This window comes from Manacus candei, unplaced genomic scaffold, assembly GCF_025592945.1.
Source record: "Manacus candei isolate 608988 ecotype Guabito, Panama unplaced genomic scaffold, ASM2559294v1 h1tg000014l, whole genome shotgun sequence".
Classification (NCBI taxonomy): Eukaryota; Metazoa; Chordata; class Aves; order Passeriformes; family Pipridae; genus Manacus; species Manacus candei.
In genome coordinates this window covers 32,824,779-32,851,964 of record NW_026138062.1, presented here as the reverse complement: position 1 = coordinate 32,851,964, position 27,186 = coordinate 32,824,779, and the positions used below count along the sequence as shown (strand labels likewise).

Here is a 27,186-nt window from a genome sequence, read left to right as displayed (position 1 = left end):
GAAGAAAGGTAATGGTTTTGTCTTCTTAGGGTCAGTAGTGCTGGCTCAGGATACATATCAAAATCTTTATTTCCATTTTAATGTTGAATTCCCACTTCCATACCACATGCATGTCCGAAACTGGTACATGGAAAAGCACCTATAACACTGCACTAATGGTGTCAGATTTTGGTTATTTTATCTCAAAAGAGTTACAGATTCAAACCTGGCTGTTGCTCTGTAAACATACAATGGCTGGGGAGCTGAGCATGCAAGCAGGGCACGTTTGCTCACAAATTTATGATTTCACAAATTTTTAGCAGGCAAAGGGTCATTTACTGTCTTACCTGGCTATCACTACTCTTTCTCTGAATAACTTGAAACTGTTGATGGGCTATTAATATCAAATTCCTTCCCAGAGTTACATTTCTGAGGAAAGGCAATTTTTTAATGTCTCTTCCCTGAGCATACTACAAGTGTTAACTTTATAATCTGGACACCTAACTACTAGATGCCTAAGACAACCTTTCTTCTTGCTCTTGCAAAAATGCATTAACACTTTAAATTTCCACACCTGGTGGAAATGTATCTATTATAAAAATAACAAGAAAGAAAATAAAAAGCTCTTTGATTTTTTTTTCAGATTATGCCTCCTTGATACTAAAGTTGCCTCATCTCTGGTTTAAGTTAGAAATACCTAGAAGCAATTCTAATTCATATCTGTTTGCTACCATGCCCATATGACTACATGCCAGTGGAAAATTAGCCAAGAGCAGATGTTACTTCCTCTGTCCTTTCTCCAGTATCCTTTCTCAACCTGTGAGTTCTGGGACATGCTGAAGGGGGAAACAAAAGGTGACTGTGGCTGATATGGAACCTGACTATAAAAGCTTCAAGTAAACTGAAAGCTTCCTCGTCTTGGGGAGAATTCTTACATCATCAGGCAGTATCAGGATGAGGAACAGAATCAATTACCTATTACTGAAGTACTACAGAGTATAGTTACTAGAAGACTTAACTTAATAATTTAATTGTAAAGAAATTACTGTATCCAGTGTTCACTATTACTGTAAACCAAATGAAAAGATCAGTGGCTTCCCAGCAAATGCAAACCACATCTTTTCATTCTAGGTACCCCACCATGACATTGCAAATCAAACTCAACAATTAACGTCCAGCCCTTTGTGGCAGGTAGGGAAATATTCTAAGCAATATTATGTGGGAAGCAATTGTAGGAGTGAAGAACTTAATAATAAATAATACAATTATATTTGAGGACAGATCTATACAGTTTCCATATGAATGACTTAATTGGTGGTGGCACTCACAAAGCTGCATAGCCACACCATCATCCTGCCTATTGCGTAGACATATAACTCTAGCATCACCTTAGATGCCAAATATACTCCAAATCCCAAGATTCATATTCATAATTTGGAGATACTTTCAGTGCAACATTTTCAAGATGGTATTTTTCTTAACTCTTTCAAACAATCAGGTTAATCATCATCATCACGTTTTGATTCAGTAACATTTTTTCTCTCTGCCTTTGAGAGACACAGCCTAATATTGCATGCATTCACTCAGAAAACTGCTGCAAAGACCCTTTTCCTAGTTGATCACTTAGAGAACACATAAGTCTCCACAGCTCTCTCTGGCTACTTCTGCAACATCTGTTACTTGTCTTCAGCTTCAAGGCCCATCCTTGCTTCTCACCATCACACCTATTGCTCCTGAATCACTGTCAGGAAGACAGCTGTGGTTTGCTCCCATTTGAAGCTGGGACAATTTTCATGAAACATAAAGCTTAAAAGACCATTAGATCATACCGTCTAATTTGATTTTTATTTTGTGTTTGGCTAACACATTTTCAAAACCCTCCACTTTTTACTGGTAAAAAAATAAAACTCAGAGATGCTTCTTGCATCAGGAGTCCAGTTTCCAGCTCCTCTCTCACCCACACGTTGTATTTTCACACAAATTTCTTGTGCCTTTTTCTGTTTTATACCTTACACTTTATGGTAACTCCCTTAAATATTTGAAAACACATTGCATTGCTGTTGTTCAAAGCTTTCTCTGAAATTCAGCTTACTAACATGACCCTACAGCCCATATGAGCAAAACGCGTGATAAGCAGTTATACACATATCACGTATTTTTAAGTGTCTAAAGTAATGAAGAGTGAGATGTAGGAGACGTATCCTACTATACAGTAAGTGGAGAGGCTCCGGTTGAGAGTGATTTGGTTGCAAGAACTCCTGAAACATTCCAAACTGTTCCCTGAAGGAGTCCCTGTATAAGCTGTGGAAATAGCCTAGGCAGATCAGTCTTTTGATTTAGGTATCTGACTTGGATCTCTAAAGTATGAATGTTCCCCCTAACTACTAGCATTTCCCTTCTCATCTATATTTTATATATTTTATTATTATATTTATTAGTGTGTATTTTCTATTTTCAACTGTATTATATTTACATTGCCAGCACTTAAAACTGCAGATAATCTTTTCAGCCTTTGTTTGTGTGGTGCCTAAAATCATAGGAACTAATAATTTACAATTACACAAACCAATATTTTATTAAACAGTACCTGGTCATATAATTATCACAATATTACACACACACATACCTGGTATATGATGCACAGCTATGTGCATCAACTTCAACTCTGGTATTTCCTAAATTCCTCAATCCTATAACAAAGAGCTGGATTGCATTCATGGCTGGTACCAGCTATTTTCTCCCCAGTGTGAATCATGGGCAAATCTTCAAGACAATTCCACACAGCAAATGAAGAGAAGGGAGAATCAGAGCGATGGGAAGGTATAGGGGGATCCAGAACACATACCGAATTTTTGGCAGAAAAAGCAGAGTGCAGGAAACAAACTATGGAAACCCTTGTCATGTGTATGACAGATGTCATAAGCTATTTTCTGAAATAATTGATGAGAAAATGGTAAAATGTAGGACTGCTAAAAGCAAAAGTAAGAAATGGAAGGAATCCCTTCATACATGTGGAAGAGTTCATGCTCCACAATGTACGCTTCTCCCTGTCAAACTTAGTGAACTTGAAATCTACCCTATTAAAAAAGAGATTTCAGTAATATAAAAAGGTCCCTAAAGCCCAAAATTATGAAGCAAAACCCACTGACATACCTTACATGCTAAGAAATTCTCAGGGTCTCCAAAAACATGCTTATTGCTGGGAAAAGGATAATAAAACATTATGAAAAAACAATGAACTTCAAGAAATCAGTTGAATAATCAAATAGGAGTCCTACACAAATTTAGAAATCTTATCCTAACACAAACAATAAGCAAAAGCCATACTAGGCATCATGTGAAACAGAATAGAACAACTACTACTGATGATAACCTAGTTCTTGCTCCAGATCTAATGATCTAGATAACAGAAAAGTTCTTTCAAAGCCTGAAGTAGTAGAAGAATGTATCCTGAAGCAAGCAAACAAAAAAATGAGGACACATGCAATCGTAGATCAAAACCTGACCAAAATCTAAACAGGGCAAAATACTGGATTAAATGATTGATTTCATTATAATAGATTTCTTTAATAGCAAATAGTTAACTACAAAGTGTATTTAAAAAATGTGTTTGGTCCTATGCTATGGTACAGTGGTAGGATTGCCCCTGTTTAATGGAAGTTGTTCATTAGGTCAGTTATGCCATAGTGGGAAAGTACACCAGTTGCTTCGGCCTCAGGAAGGAACCAGGGCCCACTTCAGCAGTTTAGTGAAAGTCTCTGCTCAACACCACACTACAATCAAAATAAGAATAATAAAACAGGTAGCTTAAACAATGGAAGAGAATTAGAAGAAAGCCAGCATAATAGGATTATAAAAATCAATGCTCTGACCTTACCAGAAAAAGAAAATCCCATATGAGGTACAGGTCACCCCTTCTCCAAAAGGGTACTAAAAAACTGGATAGGGTTCAAATGTGGACAATAATAAACATGGAAAATTCCTAGGAAGAGAAATTAGGAAGTTTAAAATCTAGAGTCTTATGCATGAACATGTAAAATAATAATTGCTGTAAAGAGGTCAGATCAGACATTTCTATGCTTGCTATCTTACAACACAAGAAAACAACACAAAGAAACATCCAAAGTATGGAAAATTCAAAACTGTAAGAAGAAATGTTTTTTCACATCATCTGTAATCCATTCATATTGATTGTCAAGGAAATTCAGTTATTAATCTAAATACAATGTTGCTATCGATGATATCAAACCAGTTACTACATAAAGAAATCAGGAAGCAACTTATTTGGAGTTAATATCAACTGAAGCATTAGATGTATTTACTAGTGAAACAGGAAACTATATTATGGTTTAAACAAATATAGTAATCCCTGTGTAAAAATATCAATTAAAGAAAAAGAATAGCAACGTGATTTCATTATTAAAATTTTATTCACGTTACAGTAATGTTTCCTACAGTTTGCAATAAATGTTATAATAGCTCATTAACAACAGTATAGTCATAACTAGAAGATTTTGAAACAACTGAAGTTTGCACACATTAAGCTTTTATGTAAGCAATAAAGGCAAATACATGAAAAAATGAAAAACAGCACGACTATAAACTCATTTTCTCCTTCACTGCAGGTTCTACCTAAAATGCAATTTTCCCTGATTTACAATCACAGCCAGCTTCTTAGAAGTTTGTCTATCCTTCAAAGACATGACACTGAAGTTTTCCATTTACCACTTTTTTAAAGAATTATTTTAACAAGCATTCTCATTACAGATCTTGCTAACAAGCAGCCAAAACGTGACTACTTACTGATCACCCAGTAACAAGGTAGCTAGAATTAGCTTAAGCACTAAATCCTTAGTATGCCACCACTCTACTGCCTGGTTATCTTGATTAGATCATCCTGGTTTAGTTTGAAACGCATATTGTCACTGCACATACTAAAATCCACACTGCCCTGTTGTATTAGTCATTACAAAAACACACAGAAAATTATAATTTTTTCTCAAAGAGCAGTGAGTCCTAATTTTACTAGGATAGGCATGGTAAAAACAAAAGAGAGTGTAAGGATCTGGCTTCATATATTTTATTTGATTTTTCCCATTGTATCTGAGAAGGTGAAGAGAATATTATATTTTCTGAAGGTGGTGGAACAGGAGAGGCTGCCAGCAATGTCAACGGGAGGTTGGCACTTCCTGGGCCTAGGGCAGGTAAACAGGGCAGAAGTAAATGGCTAAAGCATCATGCAGTACAGTAGAAGGTATAAATGAAGACTCAAAACATCAATAATATAGAGAATACAGAACCAGAAAGACTGCCTGGGAACTCTCTTGGACAGAGAGCACACAGCTTGTACTAAGACACAAGAAACTGAGAAATTTGAAGAGCTACGTGAACTTCACATAGTGATACTCAAATGTAGACATGGGTACTGGTTCTGGCAGAGAAGGGAATTTCAGTCAATGTGCAGCTATGAGTCTAAGAAGACCTTGCTGCCTGCAATGACAGAAAAACTGCCTGAAATAAAAGCAAGCTAACGGGTTGCACAAAGGCAACATAAAATTTCTGAACCCAAAAGGCAACATACCTTTCCATCTATGTTCTGAATGCAGCAGGTCATTCACCAACAGGATATTGGAACATAAAATTATTCTCCTTGTGTAACTTACTCTGTTTTGCTGTTTTCACAGACTGCATATTTGAGTGAATGAACTGTTACATGGCAGATTTCCCTTTCAGTTGCATAGCTTTTGCCCGCAATCATTTTAATAACACGCTTTCTAAAATAAAAGGAACATTTTCTTTTCTAAAGATATTATATGCTTGATAGGACATTTTGAATGCACATAACTTGAAATATACTTCACTGTATGTTTACCTGCAAAGTTGCCCCATGCTTTTTTTCCCCATTTTAAGTGAACAGTGGGTAATAGCAATAAACTAAATTCATGGGGGAGAAGGTGTAAACTAACTTCATTTAGGTGTGAAGGAACTTCTTGTTAAGGGCAATTCTTTGTTCACACCAACAGTATCAAAGCTATTTATTTGGTAATAAAAGTTTCTGGACTGAAACAGACATTTCTGAAGTTGTTGATGATTAATGTACAGTTTAACAGAGCCATTAGTTTGTGACAGGCACTATAGAAGCCAAGTGTCAGATAATATATCAGCTTCTGCTCCACTTTAATTCAATGGTCAGAATTCTTATTTTTAACATCTTGTTTTAAATATTATACTGTAAAGAGTTCAGCAGGAGACACAGTAGTTGGAGTGAAAGTAGAATACCTGCCTTGTAGCGTTAATATCATGTAGGCATTAAATGGGATGTATTTTAATATTAGCCAAGGCACGTTTCTGAACACGAACACTTGCCACAATGCACTGTATAACCACTAAAGGACGATTTAAGTTTATGCTACATACGCGCGGAGGAAAACCGACACGAAGCCAGCGCGGAGCGGGCGCGACGCCCGCCCCAGGCACCAGCCGGGGCGGCGGGCAAAGGTCCCTCGGCCGCGGTCCCGGCCCGGGCCCGGCCGGTTGCGGGCGGCTGCTGCTCCCCGGGGCCGCCGGGAGGGAAGGAGGGAGGGAAGAGGGAGGGAGGAAGAAGCCGCCGGGTCCTAATGCCGCCGAGCTCGGGCAGGAGCCTCCCGCCCGCTGCTGCCGCGGCCCTGGCGGGCCGGAGGCACCGAAGCGACGCCCTGACCATCCCCAGGGAGAGTTCTCCGGCCGCGCTGGCTCGATCAGTGATCTCATGGAGAAACCCCTGAACGTGCAAAACCTCCACGTGCTCGGAGACTGGCAGAGCTGAGCACAGCCACGGGTGAAAACGGCACCCCAGGAGAAAAGCATTGAAGGATTCGACAGAAAAAGGAAGAGGTACCGGCAGCCCCTGACATCGACGCACCTCTGTGCTTGTAAGAAATCCTGATTTTGTTCCTCAAAACTCAGCGCCTAAACTTTGCCTTGGAGCTGCTCATCTTCATCACACAGTACAGGAACAGAAAAAAACGCTCTGAAACAGGTAGGAAAGTGAGAGAGCAGGACTAAAACTGCACATGCTGTAGCAGACACAAGCAAGATTCCAGGATCTCCCTAGCGAACCAAGAAAGGCTCTTGACAAGCCAAAGATTCAGAACAGAGAAGACTGCAAGAAGTACAGTCTGCTGAGGCAGCTTTTACACTTGTGCATGTGGAATGTACCAGCATGTCTGCTTTCTGCCTTGCTCTTGCTACTTAGGTTTATTACAAGCAAATACAGCTATATAAGAGGCAGAGATATCACCCTCTGCACCCACACTCCATCCTCTCAAACACATCAGCCTGGCCAGAGCAGTAATTTCTGAGGTATTTTCACTTTGCTACCTCCTTCCTCTCCTTGCCTATACTTCGACATCACTTGAAGATTAAACAGTAGGATTGTTACATCTTTATACATTTTATACCATTTTAGTGAGACACTTAAGTGACCTGAGATGACTTGATCTCGAATGCTAGAATTAGAAACAGGATTGAAATGGTTGCTTTTATTACCTTCCAGTGCTTCCTGTGGAAATTGTGATCAATTTTGTTAATAGTTGTGTATAGTTTTTATTAATGTGCTTACAGTCTTAAAGCCTAAACCTGACAAGGGATGGGACAGAAAAGATCCATGTCAGTGAAAATAGTTAGGTGAGCAATCACAACCTCCTCCTGAAAATTAACAGAAAAAGTCGCACCCAATGTATAGCCATGAGTAGTGTTAAGTGAAAAATTTATATTAAAGAGTGGTCTTCCCATGAATGTATCTGTTCACTGTGGCATAAACTCCTCCACTACATACCATGTATAGTAGAACAAGACCATTCTTTAAAAGCCAGAATACCTGACTTGTGATATGTTGTATCTATCCTGTCACAGCAATGTCTTACTCTTATCAAAACTATGGTTCTGTCACATAGAGAACAAAAATTCTGCAACCATGCACATATTTTCAATATATGAATCAATTCAAGCTTAGAGTTAATATTATATGACACATGAAAAACCCCCAACTGTCCTAATGATTCAAAACAATATCAGAAAAATTTTACTTCATGTACTTTTCAAAACTTTTCCTCTCATCTCACTGCTGTGAGTGTGCATCTCTTTCCCTATTACAGATACTAAAGAACCTTCTTGCAACATTCTGGTGTGAAGCTTCTGTGATGTAAGTGATAATTTATCTGATGTTATCGATAGGTAAATCTGGTTTGTCTTTCACACAATTATAGAACAATGAAAAATTAAATTCGTAAGAAAGCTAAAATTCAAGGAGAACTAAGATAACCATGGGTCAAATGGTTCAATCTAATACTAATTAGTGTTTTTACAATGTGGAGAGCACTAGATCTATGCTATCGACTTCCCAAATAGAACAATTTCTGAATCTGTCTAAATACTTAAAAAATACACAGGTGGCAATGCAAATCAGCTACTTCTATAGTCTCTCATCAAATAGTCCAGAAATGAATACACTGAAATTGTGCCACTTTATTAAAAAAAAATAAAAATCACTATTTTTCAGTTCCACTTTATGCTCACATGACAGATGTAGCTTACAAACTCAGCAAGTTGTGTGAAAAAGAGCAATCAGACATGGTAAAGCAGAGCTTTTTGAAAGAATGTATATTGAGTAATTGCTAGCACACATGTCCAAAGTGCACAAAACTTCTCAAGGATTCAAATGGGCATAAGAGCATCTTCCACACTTTTATGTGTGATGGCATCAAGTTTCACTGTGGGCTGCAATAGTGAGGACATGCCTTGAGGCTGGCATATTCATTTAACATATGAGTCATTCAGTGTGGAAACAACATAAATATCCACAAACTAATGAATTGTGAAAGAACTATAACATTTTCCCCCTCAGGCTTGCACCTACTAAAGTGTCACAAATTAAGTCAATATCACAGAAGTGATTCAGCAAAAGAGAAATTAAGCAGTAAACAGCAGTCAACTCTTTTACAAGTCAATCACTTAACTGTTTTTACTTGAAAGAATACCAGTCAGTAGTCATCTTACGAAAAATCAACAGAAAAAGACACTACAGACTTGACTTTATAAATACTGCAACTAAGGTAAGATACCTCTATGACATGGAAGTTGCAACCTAGGTTTTTCTCTTCATTGATATCATCCTTCAGAATTTGAGGGATTTAAAATTAAGTAGATATAATTCCCTTTTCCCCCCCTAGATGTTGGTTTAAAATGTAGAAAGATAAAATAACTAACCAAACACTTGCCGTGCAATGAATCTGAGTGAAAGATTAGCCTGGCAAAAAAAAAAAAAAAGAAAAAAGAAGTTGTAAGCAGCCTAACTTCCTCATCCCAAGTTACTATATTAGCCCAAAGAATTACAACAGTTTAAAAACCACTTATAAATACATAGAAACAGGTATCTAAGCTTATATTCATATATCTAACATGCATATTTGTACAGTGCAGCTAAAGGAACCTAGTATGCCCTAAAATTACAGTTGCTGATTTGTGTTTTGCATTTTGGCACTGGAACGAGTAAACAGCACTTTGAGGGCCAGATTTTATCTCCCTCCCATCTAGAAAGTAAAAACGAAAAGCTGAGAGTTACAGAAAGGGATATTAAATAGAAGTCACTATTAGTCACCTTCCATACCCATCTAATTTCAAATAAGGAGACTGCTTACATTGATCTTTTCGGGTCTAACTTACACACTTATATCAGACCTTTGGAGTCTGGCACAGACCTCTTAGAAGCTCACCCACCAGGCATCCCCTGTACTTCCTCTCCCAGTATCTTAGTGAGGATACTTTGTTTCAATTAACACTGCCTTAGGCACCTGTTATGATGCATGTCCACACTGTGCAACTGAGTACAGTGCAGCTGGACTCTGTCAGCTTAGCTGGTACTCTGCCCCCCCGAGGATACACTACTGTTTTCCTGCTCTCATCCTGTGCCCATGGGAAGTATCCATGTTGGCACAAGGATGCATCTGAGCTCCTTATCCTTGCCTCTGAACAGGGCTAAGGCCTCTGGCAGGCACGCACTGGACCGAATGCTGTTACCAGTCTCAGACATTAACCACCACCCCTCTGACCAACACACTCCATCCGATTAATGCCTAATCTGCTTGTGAATCAACTCCTGAGCCACCATAGCTTTCTGCATGGCATGAGAAAATTAAAGAGTTCTTAAAGTTTGTCAAAACCCCAATGTCACTGGCAGTAGCACTGCTGGAACAGCTATATCAGCTATGAAACTAGTTCATCAGAAGAGCACTCAACGCCTGTGCTGCTCATTACTACATACCATATACATATCCAGCACCTCGAAATACCCTTACAAAGAAGCTTTAAGAACTGCCAGCTGCTACCAGATCAGTTCCACTGCAATATCAACCACCAGTGGGATTCAAAGAGTAGGAAGAAAAAGAGGCATAAATTCTTTGTGGATTTCAACAAGTCAATATATACACAGGTATGAATATACTTGGCTCTGGTGAAAACAAGAATTTTTCTGTAAAAAATTGTTTGCCTAAGTTATTTCAAATACTAAATTAAAAGGAATCACTTCTACTATAGTACAGTTACAGTAGCACTTTCGCTGGTGTTTCTATTTGCATTTTCTAATTGTGTATATTATTTAAACACTGTGAAACTTCCAACGAAGTAGTATCAGTATAGTAGTTTAGCATGCTGCCATTATATGTTTTTTAACCTATATGAGGATTAAAAGTTTCCAGTTATGATTAGTTTGTCAATAATTACGTGTTTCATATCTCCTGCAAAATTGGATGCAATGCCTGTTAGAACAGTTACATGTGTAGTGGTGAAATATGCCACCAGGGGTTAGTTATAACATACTCTGAGTGAAAAAAGAAAAAGCTGGGTTTTTTAAAATAACAGTTCAAAAATATTCAGTTCTAAATATTCAGAGAAACAGGCTCACAAACAGTGAGCCATAAATGGCCACTAACTGCCTCTCTAAAATAACTTACTTTTCTAAAAAGATACTTTCACTGTTTTTATATGCAAGAAGTCACTGCTAAGTAAAGTTGTTGTACGCTGCTTCAGAATTTAAAATACTGCATGATATAGAGCAATCCTTCTTCTTTTCACATTTTAGAACAAAAATTCATCACACAAATCTTCAGAGAGATACACAAACACATTTTATTGAAAATTATCGAGTAGTGTTTAATAAATTACACGCAAATTCTTACCAGAATGCCACTGCTTTTGAAGATGCCGTGTCCATTGTTATCCTTAAGATATCCATTCATATTCATCATTAGCACTCTTCTTGCTTCGCACTCTAGCTTTGGAACGGATTTCTGACAAGCAACCCACACCTACCAAAATGGTTTCTAGAAAGCAAATTATATAGCTGTAAGACACGCAAAACCAAACAGCAATTTGCAAACCACTGCAAGTGCAATGCAAACATAGTCAATATAAAATTAATTCTGAAATGTTCATCGTATTATGCCGGACACTAACATAACCACAGTTGTAACATTATACTTTTATATCACCAGTTCACCTATAGAAAAACTGCAAGAGCAAAATTCCTTTTACCCCATGAAATCTCATATACCTCATCTCATTAAGGGTGGTCATTTGCCTATAAATTATTTTAATAAAAGAGCAAAATAAAGGAACATTATTCTTAATCATTGTTAAGGTCCTCTAAGGACTAATGAAAATTGAAGTTTCATTATGCTGGATAGTGTATATACACAGAACAGCAAAAGGTCCCTGAGCACATAAACAACAGTCCAAACAGGGGGAAAAGTTCACACAGAGCACAAACAGCAGCACCATAGTAAATGTAACAATGGTTCTAGTTTTTCAGTGGCTTTTGCTTGTAAACAGAATAGGAGATACAGGGTAAGGTGGGCAGATTGGGTGAGGGGAAGCATACATAGTAAGCAGGAATGAAGCAGAAGTAAAGAGGAAGAATGGACAGCAAGAGGGTGGAAGAAACAGTCAATAAGCATAGGATAGACAGCACCTAATTAAAGCTAGTGAATGTTCTCTGAATGATCAAAGGTCCCTGGGCTTTTGGCTCTTTCTGTTCCTGTGAGTTAGTCTCTGACAAGGTCCTTTCTTTACTGCTCCCAGGCTTAGAGCAGAGGGTTATACTGATTTTCAGACTTTTCCCCATCACAATCCCCTCCCCACCTTTCGACATGGGATCAAAGATCTTTCCTGTAGCTTTAAAAAAAGAGATCATCTGAATCTGCTCAACAACATCTTTATAGAACAGGTACATGCAGATCGGCCTTATTCACATGTGGTCCGAGTTCTGATATTCTGACTTCAACCTTTCTAATTCTTTCTTAGGTAACACATGCTGGATAAGATTCATTTACACAGCAGGAAAGTGAGGCAAGACACTGATCTGTAAAACAGTAGTTGAAAGTTGATAGGATTACGTAAAACATTGTGTTCCACACTGAATTACAGAGAGTTTTTAGGATTTGGGTTGGGGACAGCTGCTCCATAGACTCTGGTGCACGCAGCCAGATGAAAATATTCTAACCTTCACAGTCAACTGTGCTTGTTCTAGTATTAATTGAACAGATTAGGCTTACATCAGAAAGGAAGATGCAGTATTTTCATTGTCAAAACACTCACCGTTTATATCTTCTAGCATAAATGGAGGTAAGTCAGTGTAAAGAGCAAGTTTGCCCACAAAGGCAAATCAAGTCTATGAAACCGAAGTGGTGTAAATTTTTATGGGGCTGTATGGATAAGGGCAAATAAACTAGAAGGAAGTCACTTTCATCTGGTATAAGGTCTCCAATACAAATAGTTTATACAGGCATAGCAACTGCAACATAATTAAAAACAATTTCTGGAACTGGGCCACCTCTCCTAGGTTGTTTCCTTCTATGCGGAAATATGCTCCCAGTATATACAGTTTTATATTGATACAGCTCTATTCATACTACAGTGAAAGGAGGCTGATACTTTAATTATGCCAGTACAGATAAAGTAGAAAAATGTCTGATAGAGAACTTAGTGTCTCACGTATAGTCCATTTACCTCTTGCAAGATAGCAACAATATTCCTAGTGCAGGCGAAGCTTTGGAGTACTAATTCTTAACTTAAAAAATAATCCCTCCTGTGTAATTCCCAGAACATCACCAATCTTTGAAATGTTAATGGAATTACTAGAGACAAATCAGACTTTGAATTTCTGCCAGATTCAGGAGTTCAGCTGACAAGTTTTCTGTGTGCCACTCAGGTGTCACCATTCTTTTCATAATTCCTTTTTTTTTTTTTTGTAAATGAACTGTTTTTTTTCAGCAACAATGCTATGGTAATTTTGAATCTTTGTAAAAACACTGGTAAAAGCAAAGTGTGTGTTTTGGCTTGAAAAATACACATAAAAGCAATTACTAGTCCTCTGCCAGACTACAGCTTCGGAAATTACCTCTGACTTGCCAATGACAATAACAGGCAAGTAGTCATCCAGCGAAATCCCTTTAGTTCAGGTGTACAAAATTACTTCCACCAACATCTATACTTTATTTGGTTGTTTGAAACAGCATCTGCAAATTCAGGCTGTGCTGTTAAAAACAAGTCATCTTTTTTGCTTCTAAAGGAACAAACTTCTCCAAGTATTCCTTAAATGAGAAAAAAAGAAACAAAAAAAAAATGTTTTAACAAGTGTGTTCTCCTTGGGACACTGTGAATGGTAACTCCCAGACAACTGAGCTGAGGCACCAGAATCACCTGATAGAACAAGAATGCATTTTCCTCCTTAGTTATGACTTGTTTTAAAACAGCTTCCAAACCAGACTTAAGATAAATGCATACATGCATTGTTTTTGTCTCCCTATCTCCATCTCCCCCGAAAATAAGATCCCTGCTCTTAGGAATCTTTAACTGAAACTGTAACTTCCCTATCAAAAGTGAACTGTATTGACCATAACCTAGCTAGCACACAGAATGTACCGGTAGGTAATTAGTTATTAAAAAAAAGTAACTTTTTTTTTTTTATAGCTTAAACTTGGGCTCATCTTACAGATGGATCTGTGTTGCAAACTGAGGTTACTTTAAAGTTCATGTTTTTTTGTTTGCTAGTTGCTCAATCTCAGTAAGAACAAAAAAAAAAAGGAAAATAAAAATCAACAATACAATACTTATAATAGTAGCATCCTGTCATAAATTAATAGGAAGGATGTACTTATATAGAAAATCTCGTTAAATAAACATGATCTCTCTCTTTAGAAAAATTATCTCATTGCAAATAATTAACAGAGCACTTTAAAGACCTGCCAATAAATGTAGTCCATTACATACAGAAATTGGAATTTCTCAATGGTATGAAATTCTGTAACAAATTAATCTAAAATACTTGTTACATACAGAAAGTATTGTGAAGAATGCAATACTGTAAGTTATTACTTATAAATCAACTTCTCTGCTCTTTTTGACCCATGAAGAATTTTCTAACGTTGGAATGGGATAGAATAGAACAGAAATTTAAAAATTCCCATCAGGGGAAAACTGAGGAAAATCGTTCTTTTTCCTGGAGATTCCAAACATTTTTTCCCCCAAAAGGATCTCTCAGCCAAGATCCTTTTTCCAAATCTTCAGAGATCCTCTTTTTTTTGTTACTACGGTGAGATTAAGCTTGGATATGTACTCTGCTGAATAAAACATGCTTAGGAAATTCACTCCACATAGCACTTGCCTCTGGCCCTGTATTGTGCCCCAAGAGGTATAAGTATTTATTCATTACCCTTTATGTGTGAAGCAGATAAACAAGGTTGGAGGGTGGAAACATATACAACTGATGTCTCCAGGACTAAATGATACAGTAGGAAGTTAGTCCACAGCAAGCTGCAATGAAAGACAATGTCTCTAAAAATGGAGTAGAGAAAAAAAACAGTTGCAGAAACAGGTAAGACTCTAAAGTAAACACTCTCATATGGTGTTTGGAAGCAGAAGGCTCTGCCAAAACAGACATTGCTTAAAGAATAATCATCATCATCTTCACCAATGAGCTAGAGAGTAAATCAATTCCAGAAGTAGTCATGAAAACAATGGGTAGATATGAGCAAAAAGGTAAGTCTCCAACCAGAGTCTTTAACTTAACCAAAGCAGAGGGCACTTCACCCATCTGCAAGGTGAAATACTTAGTCCCTTAATTTAATACTGGCTTAAAATGAACCACTGTCCTTTCAAAGTATCTGGAGTCTCAAACCCAGGTCTCTAAATGACTGCTGTATTCACAGTGCTGCAGAAACTGAAATTCAAGTCACTGACTATCCCTCTCTGATGTACAGATTTGGACTCTCCATTTGATAACAAGGACAGTATTTCTATCCTGTAAGATGGTATTCCATAACACACATAATAACTCATTCCATAGTATGATAATGAAGCTAATCTTCACACACTACACAGGCTTCATCACCTCTTCTTGGTGAGCATGTCAGGAATGAGATATCCTCTCTTGGAAGACCCTGGAACTCCCAGAGCTGTATTGCAGACAAGGAAAAGGAGTCTCCTCCTTCACAAATGTAACCAACCAGCTCAATATGACAACACTAAAACAGTGGGATTGAAGAGGACAATATTTAAGCTGGATATTGATAGCCAGGATAATAAATTTCTGGGCCTGCTCTCAAAAGAATGTCATGATGCTGGGAACCAAAACCAGCATAGCATGTTGGGTGCTGACAACAGTCCTGTCATTGTTGTTAAGCCCTAAGGTAACCTATACCTCAGCTTGCACAGCCAATGAGTCCTCTCTCAGACATTCTCGAACACAAAGTCCCAAGAACAAGTTAAGATACATCTTTCTCAGGGGGCAGGAAGCTAGCTGTGTTCCAAGGAGGAATGGAATGGAACTAAGATAATCCATAAAACTAATCCATCAATGTGTTAGCCACAAAGAGAGGTCTGAGCTTATATATTGCACAGATACTTCTATTTTAAAGTGCTAATGGTGTATACTTACCTACAGTGATAGGAACTGTCTCTTAAAATATGTCACTTCTCTAAGATTGAATGTGCTGTCTGCTATGTGAGTTTTTTTTTAATTATAAAAAGTGTTTAAGTAACTGTTGCTCAGATTTTCTATAACTTTACAGATTCAAGAGGTGCAGAAATTTGCCCCCAATCCTTTAGTATCTCCCACAGTAAGAATGACAAGGATTACTGATTTCTATAGAGTGGAAAAAAAAAAACCAACCTGTATTTTTCATCACCATGAACATGCAACTTATTACAAGCATGTGATACTTCCTCCACTTAAATAGAAAGCTACTATAAAACCAGTTGTATTTTAATAGTTTTGTTTACCCAATTGCTTGGCAGGAACAGTTGCTTACTTTCTTAAACCAGATGATCTACTTCAGATGCACCTGTTTCTCTCACATTCTATATTGCCTATAGAACTGAACATAGCAAATCCAAAAATCTATCTCATTGATGTTAATGGTTCATTGAAGTTAAATGTCTAAAAAGGTAATACACGTATTTCTTTGATTTGTTGTAATCTTTTATCTTAAAATACTCTCCATTTTTATTCTTGACCTTGATCTCAAAATTCTGATCTTTTATAGTATCTTTCTGATTTTGAAGAAGGTAAGGAAGTAAGTCTATAGTTGAAACTGGGTAAGTCTTAAAAACAAATCCCCAGATCTTTAATGTTTTCTCTTTGAAACACGATCACATAGAAGAAGAACTTTTTGGTTTTAACTAGGAAAATTTATTGCTCTTTCTCTAACAGTTACAGAACAGTTTTCCACTTTTTCCTCCTCCCCCAAAAACAGAGAGTGAAGGAGGACCCTGGATGATTAACTAGGACAAGTTACTGGAGACAGCCATAGCAGTTCCTGTTGCCATTGTTCCTCTCCATGTTTCCTGTCTCTGTTACTGAGGTAGCAGTACCTGCTACACCACTGTACTTTGCAAGTTCCGGGTGACTTTAAAGCTCTAGGTTACAAACTATACTGAGCTGTCACAACACAAACCACTGAGCTACCCCGTCCCTGTACTTGGAGAAAGTAGGGACCAGCTGGAGCAGGAAACAAACCAAATTAATCCCATGATCTGAACAGAACCCCTAACACTTACTCTCCAATATAAAAGCTGTTACTTCTAAATTATGCACGCATTACCAAAAGACTGGGAACTCTGTCTTTACAAAATGGAAATTGTAGTAGTTAAACTAGCTACACACTCATAGCTATGTGTTGGAAACAAAATAAAAATGTGGTTGGAATTAGCACTAGACATTCATGTTCTGTGTCAGTGTAGAAGTACTCTTTGGGAACAGTACTGCTGAAATGTTAGATAACTATATAATGCTCAAACTGCAGTTAACAAATCCTCTCACAAATAGAGGCATATCTATTTTAAATTAAATGTTAAATGGAAAGTATTTATAATTTAAGTTGCACCCTTTGCTACTTAATTATCATAACTTTGAAAAGAAGAAACCTTTAATTTCCTCCTCCAAAGAAGTTATTTACCTGAACTGTAGCTCGGGAGTCCCCAGTAGTCTCTTCTTAGATTCTCATCCCACTGAATGTCAAAGACTTAGCATTTCAAGGATGGGATTTCAACATCAGTTATTGACAACTTAACTTGGTCTCACTAAAGATAAACCAACCTTTATTCCCACTCAGGTCAGCTCAGCTCACTGATTTCACAGAAAACACATCTAGAAAGCAGAGCTGAATACTTTCAGAAATTCCACCCATCAGACAAAAAAGGAAAAAAACAACCAACAAATAGAAATTGACATAAAATATTTAAGACTTGTTGATGCATGATAAATCAATATTTTTGTGTATTTGTGTGCATTACAAGTAACTGAAACTACTTAACAGCTTGCTGAAATAATATAATCTCAAATACTTTACCTTCTTACTCTTCAGGTCCAGGAATCCTGATCTATGAAGAAAACCCAGTTTTGTCCATGTACCAGAGGTGAAACAATAACAGTTCTGCTGAAAGAGTTAAAAAAAATACCCTTGCTGCTCTCAATATCCGTATTATAGACATTGAAAGCATTATTATGAATAACACTGAACTTGGTTTCTGTTTTGCTCTTGTCCTACTTTGGGTTCTGTGGAATGGTGTTCAATAAAAGTTTGACTTCATGTACAGCCAGAACCCCTTCTCACCAACAGGAAAGCCTAATAAGCTTCAGAATATATATGGTTGTTCAACTACATTAAAAATAAAGTCAAAGCCCTCAGTTTTTATAACTCTGTAGCATTTATAAAAAAGCATTTTAAAATTGTACCTTGTGGGCATTATTCATAGCATTCATATTGTAAAATAAGACCAGAAAATTTAAGCATTATCTCCGGAATAAATTCAGTTTTGTGAATTCTGTGGTTTGTGTTTTATTGAAATGCATTTCAACTTTTAGAAGTTCACTGAAGCAAAAGCCTCCTTTTCATTACTGCTGTTCCTGTTTGGAGTATGTTAACAGTTCAAAAGCTTTTCTTAACTAGTTTCTGATTTTTAATTATCCACTACATTTATAAAGCATATCTTTGCGTTTTCTTTAAGTATAAGGGGACTAAACTAAAGGCTTACACTAAAGAAGTGATGTTCCTTCCATGTCACTAAAGTTCTTAGCATCAGGAAGGAGGCACTGATAAGAAGTTAAGTATGTGCACAAAAACATACAGAGCAGGAGCCTTGGTTTCTAGACCCCAAGGACATCATAGTATTAAATTTGAAAAATCAAGTACTTTTAATTCTGTAGGATTTTTAGAAAGACAAATGGTATTGTTAAGGCTTCTGTGTCTACAAAGATGCAAGTGATCCAGTAATTTAGCAACAAGGTAGACAGGTATCATGAAAAGATTCTATATTTGTGCACCACTGAAAAGGGTGATGAACTGTACCCTGCCATTCTGATATGAAGCATTTGTTTGTTTGGCTTTTTTCCAAATTATCACTTGTTTGGCTGTCGGTTAAAATACCAAACTCGTAGTGAGTTCTCTTGGTGAGAGAATCCTCATCTTTTTTGTGTGAGAGAACACAAAAAAAAATCAAGTACCTGTTTAAATATTCACAGTATTCTATTAATCTACTTCTAATATTTCTTATTGAATGTACATTGCATAGAATTCCCATGCAGAACATGACCATAAACCAATTTCTGCTGTGAAGTCATTAATGTTATAAAAATAACTGGCTGTCTTGAAAAAAAATAAATACGATGTACTATAACCATTTGTCTAAAATTAAATTCTGATCCAATGTTACAATGCCCAGATTTAAGGATCTATTTTAGGAAAAAAAAAATTACTGGCACAAAATTCAAAAGCTGATTTTTTTAAATAGAAAAATTTCCAAGTTGTGAAAACCTGTCTGTGACTTCCTTTTTACTTCCTCTGAATGATTTGAGACCTAATAACTAACATTTAGATCCAACAACTCCTGGCTTAGCAAAATACTGAATTCATATAATAAACACATAAGAAAATTATGAAAAAGCTTTCAGCAAAAGGGAATTGTGTCATTAAGATCATCATATTCTCCATCAACAGCTACTCCAGAGATAATAAGTGGTGCTAAAATTATTTTCCAGACAAAAATTTCCCTCCATGCATCTCCTAAGTATGTGTGCTACTGCATATGCCTTTCCATTTCAAGATACTTCACGTGTCAAATGACCAACACAAAGGGTCTGACAGGACACTGCATATATGCCAATTAGAATGAAATGCCAGCATACCAAACCCAAATAAGGATAATTTAAGAAAACTTACCTGAACTTGAGGAAGCACCTCTTAGCTGCATCGGTGCTAATTCCCAAATGAAGACTCTTCCTTGCAAATAAGTGAGCTTTCTTCAGATCATTATTCTGTGGCACAGGCTCCTCCAAATGGCAGAATGAATGTATTGCCATTATTGAAAATTTACAGATAATCTGAAGAAATTGAACTGAAAGCGAGAAATACAGCAGCTTTATTTTCTGTAAACTTACTGAAAATAATTTAGTTGGTTTTCAAGAACTTGTTGCTTATCAATAGCATTTAAAACCACATGAAGGGTATGTATATGCAGTGACTGATGAAATATAAAGGAATTAAGGAAAACAGATGGACCATTCATCTGAGCAGAAATACTCAGATAAAGAACTTCCATTTAATGCTACTGCAGAGCACCATTTCAATAAATTTTAGGGCTGTCTCTTATACATTATATACTTCTTCTCTGCAAAGAAGTTTTCATAAGGGTATCTATAATGATACATGTATTTTTGCAGAATGTTTACTTGTAATATAGAATTATATTACAAGTAGTTCAAGTTATTCCTTCCAGTTTTAATTATAACTACAAATACTGAATGACATCTACCAGTGTTATGCTTATATAGCCAGCTTTAGAAGGCTGCCCTCAAGTTCCTCACAACTTTCTCCCGTTTTACAGAACGTATGCAGCATTTTACTTTGGATGCTTATTTGAGGACAAGATGAATCACATCTAAGACAGATTTTAGAGGCATAATTGGATGAGCATCTATTCTGGTAAAATGCCAGTTCAAACAGAGATGACCCTCACGGTGCTTGTTCTCGTCCTTGTGCCATGACCACATTTGTGTGGATGCATCTGCTGGTGGAACCACCCACTACACCATATTGAGGAACCGACTTGGGTTAAAAATTGCTGCTTGCCATAGGCTCCTCAGGATCAATATTCTGACTCAAGTCACTGCATGACAGCACAAATGACTGTGCTAATACAATTGCAGGGAAAGGGAGCAAACAACATCACATTAGCTAATTACAGCTACAAATGCCAGTGCTTGTAGGGCCACACCAAAACTGCTTGGGTTACAGTTTCCTGCCAGAGGCCATACACTGCCAGTTTAAGGTGGGATGAACTACATGCGGTGTGCGAGTATATGGATACATGGGTGCATCTATGTCTTTTCCACTAACAACAGAAGCAACTTAGATCATCGTTTAGATTGCTAATCACAGAAGAGATTTCTGCTGTTTAACATGTCTGCTTAAGTTAGGTCGGACCTTCTCTAACTTTTGAATCCACCATCTGATTTCAAAGTTTGTCAAAGACAAAAGTTGAAAAGTCATTTACATTTTAATAAGAATTCAGAATTCCAAGTACTGGGCAGGTGGACAGAGAAGACCAACACAGAAACTGACCAAAGTGAAGTACAGACTGGAGCATATGCCCATGCTCTTAGGGAATAAGTACCTAGATAAGAGACACACCTTACAACTACCCCAGCTGCAGCTGGTATTTTTCATTCCCTCTAAGATACAACTACATGGGAAGCTAGTGGCTGTTGGATCTTGTGCTCACAGAACTACTTGATTATCCATGCAGAATTCAAACCTACTTAAGTGGCATTAAAATAAGAGTCCTTGGTCTGCAAATTCCAGCTCTGCTCCTTGTGCTCAGTTTAAAAGTACATTATGTGCAACACTTGATAGCTTATGGTCCTCTGGCACAGCATCTCATCCTAACGAGATGCATTCTTCTTAGCAGATCAGCCACTTCATCATTTAGAAGGACTAAATGAATGAACAGCATCAAGTCCTTACGACTTAGGAGTCTTCAGCACTTTATTCTAGCATTTAGTCTTTTGATTCTCTAATCCCATAATCACATAACTTACCATCGATATTATTTGAAAAGAATAAAATGTATATGACATCTCTGTGGTGAAGAGTAGCATAAAGAAATAACTCCACTTCTTCCTAGCACCTCTTATTCCTTTTAATTGTTTTCTGTTCTCCCTGAGAGTCCAAGAGACACGTCAAGTCCTTCAAACAATACTTGCAATGTTACCATCCTCCTTGTATTTTTAAATAAAAGCATACAACCAAATGTTTCCCTGAAATACACTGCTACCAATAAGACATGACAACTACATCCTGTTACTGACATTAATTTACATATTTGGAAGCGTTAAAATGTTACATAAAAACATTTCTGATCACATGCATGTGAATGTGATTGGCCCTTTACTCACCTATATCCAAGCAGTAATTTTGAGATTTCCTCTCTTATCACCAATTTCTCACTTAAGAGTAAATAATTAACAACACTAAATGAGAACAGTTAAAGAGGTATCAATGGAAACAAATTTTATCCAAAAACAGGAAGGAAATTCATATGAATTCCCTGCACATGAGAAGGATCATACTGTTGTTAATCAAAATACAACTTCTTAAATAAAAATACTGTCCATCTTAATATTCAATTAACATTTGTTGTTTATTAAACTCAACCAGTTGTATCTCAACATCTATGTATATTCAGAATCTACATAGTATACTCTAACAGTGGTGGTGTTTGTTGGGTATTTTTTGGGGTGGTGGTGGGTTAGGAATTTTTTTTTTTTAAATATAAGAATGCCCTTTCACACTCAGAGTCCTTGGTTTGGAAAGTCTGGAAAGACCTCAAGCCTTTCTTAGGCTGCTAACCTGCAGTGATAGCTTTGTTACTGTAGTGTTGACACTAGTGGTACCTGAATTAGGCAAAATAAGCTTAAGCCCATTCATACAGTTCAACTGCACATAAAGCATCATTTTCAGGCACTCTACTCTGGACTAGTTCCAGTACTGGAACCAACTCAACTGTATGCTAGGAAGGAATAGCTGTACAAGGAACTCAAACTGACTTAAAACTGTATACAAGGAATATGAAGCAATACACAAGAAGGCATGGGTGTATTTCTCTTACTGTTTTAAATCTTAAACTTGGGTGAAATTTGCAACTCCATGCTAGAACATTATGCAATAGGTAAAATAATGGCAATGATTTGCTAGAGGTTAGCTTATTCAGTTAATTATTTTTTTACAAATAAAATACCTATTTGCATAATACAAGTGTGATAATCAAAAAATCATTCCAGTTGGAACAGACCCCAGAGGTCATCTAGTTCAACCTCCTGCTCAAAGCAGCATTAATATGTGAATACTCATTAATGATATAAGTTGTACTCCTAACCTTGTAGACCACTAATCACATGTAATCCTTAATCAAATGCACTCGACTGCCTTTGATACCATTACTTATCTGCAGAGGGGTTTGTGGGACCAGTTACTTGTCATACATTATTCCTAAGCATGGAACATTATAGTACTTCCTAGCTACACCCATAACACCAGCACCATGCCTCCATTTCATTTTAAATGTCTTTTAAGCAGGTACTGTTGTGAGAGCAATTTTCAAAGGGGGCCTTGCCAGTACAGGGGCAGATTCTGATAGATGAGAAAAGGAAGTAAGTGGTAAAACACCACTAAGTGAGGCAAAAGCACAGAGCCAGGTCCTGGTTTCAGGTGTGTTTCACAGGTTGATGAATGCAGAATAGAGGTCCTGCTCTGAGAGATACCTATAAAACCAGAGAAATCAACATCACTGGCAGCAACAGTCCTGTAGTTATCAACATCAGTGACCAAACTTCAGCAGACTAAGTTGGGAACCTCTACTTTAGTCCTGCCGTCTGTTTTGCTCCTCCAGTTTTGCTCTGATAAGGACCTCCATTTTTCATTTCTGTTTAAGTTTACACTTTTGTTTCATGCATGAAGAAGTGATTTAATATGGTACAGCATTACTAATTAAAAAAAAAAAGAAAAAAACCACAAAAATCCAAAGGTAAAAAAAAAATTGAAAAGTTTTATAAAACCATGATTAGCCAATCACACAAGCTGAATTAGAAAATAAATTTGCCTTATATTAGCTCAGTATTGTCCTTTGTACTGAAGCAAGAAATACAGTAACATTTTATCTATGCTGTATGGCAATATATGAACTCTGCCACATAAATTAAACAGAGAAAAAACATTATTTTCTAAAAAATTATTTTATTTAAATATTTATTACCTGCTATTGTAAGTAACTGCAAACATTAATACTTTGCACACTTTATTGTAAATCATATAAGTACTATTTAAGTGGTAACAACAACAAGAAATAAACAGCACAAGGTTATATAGAAAAAAAGAAATTTACTTTAGCAGCTTTGATAAGCCTGGTCTTAGGCCTACCAGAAAGGCATTTTAAAACACCAGGCTCTGGAATTTTTTAAATACACTGAAAACCTTTTCAATTCTACAGTTCCAGACATTATTTACATGCCTTCTCCAAGCATTCATTAACAGTCACTGCTGTATGCTAGGTTGCATAGGGCCTCTCCCTATTTGACCTGATATACCAGCTTTTAAAGTACATGGTACTTCAACAATTTTCTCTTAACTACATACAAAAAGAGTTAAATTTAGACCTCTCAACAAAGTTGCGGATAAGTGGCAGAAATAAGTTCATGTGATGGTGCACATGCATCAACCACAGGGCCATGAAAGAAAGGGACATGCTTGAAAGATGCACGTATGAATCAGCAAGAGATGGGAATCAAGCAAGCAATTCTAAACCCATAAATGAGAGATCAGATGGATCCCCAAACTGACAGGCCATCTTCACCAGCAAATTTCTACTTTAGGTAGAAATTTAATTTTATACTTGTGTCGAGAATCTTTAATATTTTGTCTGATTAACAAAGCTGAACAATTGATTCTACTAAATATTATTTAACACCTTTTAACACCATTCCCTTTTAACACCAAACTATATTGCTTTTGTATTTTAGACAGTAAAATTTTCTTAGAGAATAGTTGTTTGTGGCAAAACTAACTGCATTTCCATGTTTTCAACTTTTTATAGGAGTATAGTATTTGGCATTCTAGTTGAGGCAGGAAGTTCAATACCTGACTACCAAGGAACAAGTCACTGTGCTGGTACCTTGTCTGAGGGAAGAGAAACAAATTGCAAGGAGATGCTCTCATGACATCCTATCAAGACAGATGTGTCCCCACCTTGCTAGGCGCTGTTGCCATATAAAAAGTAGATGATTGGGTTTGAGTTTTGGCTGAGGTGTGAAACTACTTTCCTGACGACTTTCAATAGAAAACAAGCAAAAAAGAAAAGAAAAAAAAAAAGAGAAAGAAAGAATTGTTAGTGTCAATTATATTGTATTGTTTACAGAAAATGACATCAGCACAAAAGTTCTGCATTAGCACACCACAGGTTATATGAAAATTGCCAGTGTGACTAGTTAACAACATTTCTGATATAAGGAAAAAGCACTATGAGACCGAAAAGGAAAATTACAGCCATTCCCTTCTGTTTTAAAGGCAGAGGTAGAAGTGATGCTTTATGTAGAATAATTACTAAACATTACAATAGCTTTGAAATATATTATCTCTAATTTTAAAGTATAAAGGAAGGTTGAGAGATTGAGAGGGAAGAGGACAATTAGATGCATCTAACAGGCCAATAACCTGCAACACTTGAGAATAAGAGGGGTGATAAATTTGCATCAGCAAACAAGAAGTTAGTAATATCTGGTTTCAGCTAGAGGTTGAACTATTGATATGTCAGGCGCTAGGGAAAAAATGTAATAGTTTTTTTGTTACCACCATCATTGCCCCATTTACTTCCCACATCCCTCACCAACACAGGATCCAAGAATTACAGCAAAATGCTCTAAAAATACTTGGAGGATTTTTAAAAATCTTTTATTTAGAGGAGGATAGTGGTCTCCAGGCCCAAAATACTTGCTTTTTGAGGGTGTAGAACCACATGTATTCTTACAGCAATTAGAGTAACAAAACTCAATCATGATGTGGTGTTTCAGCACCACAAAATAAAATCTGTCGTATAAAAATAATATATAATATAAAAATATAAACCCATCTATGTTCTACTTCATAAATATAAATTATTTTCTTTCATTATCCCTACCTAAGAAATTTATTCATATCATCAGATTTACTAGCTGTTTCACAAATACATTAACAAATACATTCACAAACATATTAACAATCAAGCGTGATACTACATTTTTCAGACATTAAAAAACCCCATCAAAGGATAATTTAGAAACAGGAAAGATTTTGCAAAGGCTTTAAGTTCACACAGAATTAGTCCCACCAAGTTTAACAAACTATTTAGACTCATGCAATTCTGTGAAAAATCAGGTAAGTATGCAATATACTGGCAATTCAAGAAAGAGGAGATAGAACAGGTATTTTTTTAAACTCTTCAGAATAAGCATTAGTATTTCTTTGCCTTTACACAGCACTTACTAGAAAGAGATGCCAGAAACTGGAGCCTCTGGTCATGTATAGTGTCAGTGGCTATAACTGTACTGGCATCCTCACAAAGGACAGACGTTTCCCCAAATGGGACTGTAGAAAGCAAAAACATGCAAGACTAAATAAGAAAAGAACCACAAAACAATAGAGATAAAATTTAGCTCGAGTGCTGTAAGTACCAGAGGGAGAAGTCTCTAATTGGTAGGTAACACTATAAGCTTAACGAGGTAAGAATGGACAATCTGTCATTTTAAAACTTCATAAAAATGTATCATTGCTCCTTCTTCTTACTCAGTATGGATCGACATCTTGCCAACTCAGAATCAGTTTGCTTGAAGAGACCTCTTCCTTTTGTACTGTAATATACGAAAAATGTCTTGAAGCACGTTATGGAGTGTAACAAGAATTGTCTAATTTCTTGGACAGCTAGTGTGTTACTTAATATTCTTTGTTCTGCAAACACAGGAATCAGGTTCTGCAGGCAAGATATTTAGAAGTTTTTTTCCCAAGAGTCATAAGGGTTCAACTCTAATTACTATGTTTGATTACCACTTATTTTCAAGAAAACAAAACAGCCTTCAAAGTTACTTTGAAAACAGAATGAAACAATTAAAATTCTTTTTTAAAGTGTCATGTGTTATACCAAATATTATTTATTTGCATAGCTATAATTTGGCATTCATTTCCCTTTTATAAATACACACAAAATAGAGATAGGAAAATTGGAATGGTGTAAAATGTGCTAAGTCCAGTAAAACACTGCCTTCAGCTGCTATTGCTGAAAACCAAGATTCTCAAAACAAATAAATCACCTTACTGATAACATGTCTTTGAATTCTGATGTAAGCCAGTTAAAACTAAAAACCACCTTAGAAATCTCAGACTTTCATGCAGGGAAAGGGAAAACTAGTATAAAGGCCAAACAAAAGGAGAGTGAAATACAACCCGCCTTAAAAGAGCAACACCAATTAACTTATGAAACCAGAAACTAACATATCTGGGCAAATACTATCTATTTGTTCACTTAATTTCAAAACACTTGTCTTGCTCTAATCCTTTTTACTTTGTATGTCTTTTAACCAAATTTCCACTTCAG

General features: G+C 36.6%; 2 long non-coding RNA genes across 10 annotated transcripts in view; one reads left to right on the top strand and one right to left on the bottom strand.

The window, feature by feature from the left end:
- Positions 1 to 27,186, bottom strand: part of LOC127467291 (uncharacterized) — a 33,320-nt gene that overhangs the window by 2,230 nt on the left and 3,904 nt on the right. For 2 of the 8 annotated variants that reach the window (XR_007903034.1, XR_007903033.1), the window contains 7 exons: positions 26,082 to 26,183; positions 24,702 to 24,890; positions 19,731 to 19,905; positions 17,862 to 17,948; positions 11,193 to 11,336; positions 3,857 to 3,961; positions 3,133 to 3,178 (listed from right to left, as the gene is read on the bottom strand). This is a non-coding gene — a long non-coding RNA (uncharacterized LOC127467291). Of the gene's footprint in view, positions 1 to 3,132; positions 3,179 to 3,856; positions 3,962 to 9,225; positions 9,266 to 11,192; positions 11,337 to 17,861; positions 17,949 to 19,730; positions 19,906 to 24,701; positions 24,891 to 26,081; positions 26,184 to 27,186 lie in introns of all 8 variants that reach the window. The other 6 variants (XR_007903039.1, XR_007903036.1, XR_007903038.1 and 3 more) reach the window with 6 other exon arrangements.
- LOC127467296 (uncharacterized) lies at positions 6,402 to 17,975 on the top strand. Of its 2 annotated transcripts, XR_007903051.1 has the most exons (4): positions 6,402 to 6,997; positions 8,115 to 8,161; positions 16,557 to 16,608; positions 17,877 to 17,967. It is a non-coding gene; the product is annotated as an uncharacterized LOC127467296 (long non-coding RNA). The 2 variants fall into 2 exon arrangements; XR_007903050.1 differs by lacking the exon at positions 16,557 to 16,608 and having other exon boundaries at positions 17,877 to 17,975.